The sequence below is a fragment of the Scylla paramamosain genome, chromosome 33 (assembly GCF_035594125.1).
Source record: "Scylla paramamosain isolate STU-SP2022 chromosome 33, ASM3559412v1, whole genome shotgun sequence".
NCBI classification, from domain to species: Eukaryota; Metazoa; Arthropoda; class Malacostraca; order Decapoda; family Portunidae; genus Scylla; species Scylla paramamosain.
Genome location: NC_087183.1, coordinates 14,212,368 through 14,214,867, shown reverse-complemented (window position 1 = coordinate 14,214,867; position 2,500 = coordinate 14,212,368).

The window sequence follows — 2,500 nt, the reverse complement described above, 5'->3', positions numbered from 1 at the left end:
GAGAGAGAGAGAGAGGCAGACACCTTGCAACAAATTATGAATGTCAGGAGGGGAAATATTGGAAAAATAAGCCGATTTGGTCAAGATAAATATTGGCAGAATAAACATTGCCTTAATTAGTTTATTCATTAATTTGGTTATTTTTTTGTGTGTAATTTTTTTTGGCTTGGAATAAACGAGAACTCTTTTTATAAGGCTTCGCTAATCTGGATTTGTGCTGTTAAAGGCGAGGCTTCCCGTGTGGCTTGTGTTGCTGTTTGGTAGAGAGAGAGAGAGAGAGAGAGAGAGAGAGAGAGAGAGAGAGAGAGAGAGAGAGAGAGAGAGAGAGAGAGAGAGAGAGAGATCTTGTCTAATGACACGTGTTATGATTTGCTTTTTTCTTCTCTCTCTCTTTCTTTTTCTTTTTTTTTCTTTTGTCCACGAGTCGCAGTAGGCGCGCACGCACACACACACACACACACACACACACACACACACACACACACACACACACACACACACACACACACACAGAAACGCCGGCGTGTGCCATCTCTTTTGACAGAGAGAGAGAGAGAGAGAGAGAGAGAGAGAGAGAGAGAGAGAGAGAGAGAGGGTGGGAGTGACGGTGTGTGCCGTTTCCCTTGACGATCTAACAATCAACGATACAATTTTTTTCCTCCTCCTCCTCCTCCTCCTCCTCCTCCTCCTCCTCAGTAGACCCGGATCAATGCCTTAGGTGTCCTAAAGAGGAAGGAACTATTTGGTGAAAAAACATCTTTCAGTTTGGTATACTACGGAACCTATTCTCTCTCTCTCTCTCTCTCTCTCTCTCTCTCTCTCTCTCATTAATGTCATCCATATATCTTTTTTGACGTCCTCGTTAGAGAGAGAGAGAGAGAGAGAGAGAGAGAGAGAGAGAGAGAGAGATCCAAACCGGAGGGAAACTCAAACTTCCCCTTCCTAGACAAACATGAGGAAAGAGACATTAGAGAAAAGGAGAGCTAACTTTAATGGTTCACTTCCTCCTCTGCCTTCTACTTGCCACTTATTTTTTGACACATTTCTTTAATTCTCTCTATCTTAATTTTGTCTTCCTTTTCATTTGCATATTTTACTATTTTTGGCGTGTCTTGTGTCAATTTGTTCTCTCTCTCTCTCTCTCTCTCTCTCTCTCTCTCTCTCTCTCTCTCTCTCTCTCTCTCTCTCTCTCTCTCTCTCTCTTGCATACCTGAGATGACAGAGAGAGATCTGATGACGCGCGCGTGTGTGTGTGTGTGTGTGTGTGTGTGTGTGTGTGTGTGTGTGTGTGTGTGTGTGTGTGTGTGTGTGGCAACAGGTCTGTCTTTAGGTAACCTATTTTTATGACATACTTAAGACCTCAATAATAACAACAATATCAACAATAGGTCTGGCAACACTCAACGAAATAATCAGGCCAGTCTATGTAACCCTTTATATTCCAAGAGAAGATTGAAACGATCCTGTTCTTTTCTTTAATTTTCCTAATATATACCGTGCCAGTATGCAGTGAGAATATAATAGATCGATTAGTTTTTTTTTAATCTTTTTATTTACTTATTTATTTATTTATTTATTTATTTATTTATTTTTTTCTTGAGCATCATTGAACACCCTCAGTAAGATTTGAAAGGCATTGAATCCTAGAAAAAGCAGGAAAGAAGCTTGAGAATTTGAATGTAATAGGATTGAATATCTTATAACAACAGGTGGAAGGTCTTGAACTCCTAAGAAACAGGGAAAGGGATCGAGAATGAGAATTATAATGTACGTAGATTCCTTTAAATAACAGTTAAGGAAGGAAGGTAAAAATATATTGATTCTAAATAAGTAATAGGTAAAAAGGTATTGAATTTCCCTTAGTATCAGGCAGAAGGGCATTGAACCTTAAGCCGCGGATATAAAGATTCCAAATATTTCCTAGTAAAAAGTAAGAAAAATATTAATTCTATTTAAGCAACAGGTAAGAGGTATACATCGCCTCACGTCACTGATGAAAGACTGTGAATCTCCTAATTAATACCTGTAACTCTTTGTAAACAATAAGTAAAAGCACCATAAGTAATCAGTTCAAAGAGAAACATTTATTCTATTTAAGCAACAGGTAGAAGGTTTACATCGCCTCACGCATTTAATGAAAGGCAACGAATCTCCTAATTGACAGCGCTAAATCTCCGCAGACAATAAGTGAAACACACCCTCCTCATAAGTAATTAGTTGAGAAAACCCTCACGTAACAGGGAAGGGTGTACTGAACCGTTTCACGAAGCATCAACAGGCTTTAATAATTGGAAAGCCAGCATTATAAGACGCTCTGAATCCTCTTAGGTAACATGAGGCGGTATTCAAACCTCTATAGCCAGGGAGAGATGCGACAAATCCTGCTTTTGAAATTTACTACTTTTCCTTGACTTTCTATAGCGGTAAAAAGCTTAGCAGATAAAGGCTATAGAGAACCATAAAGAAAAAAGGCTTAAAATACTTCTATCGCTTTTATTTA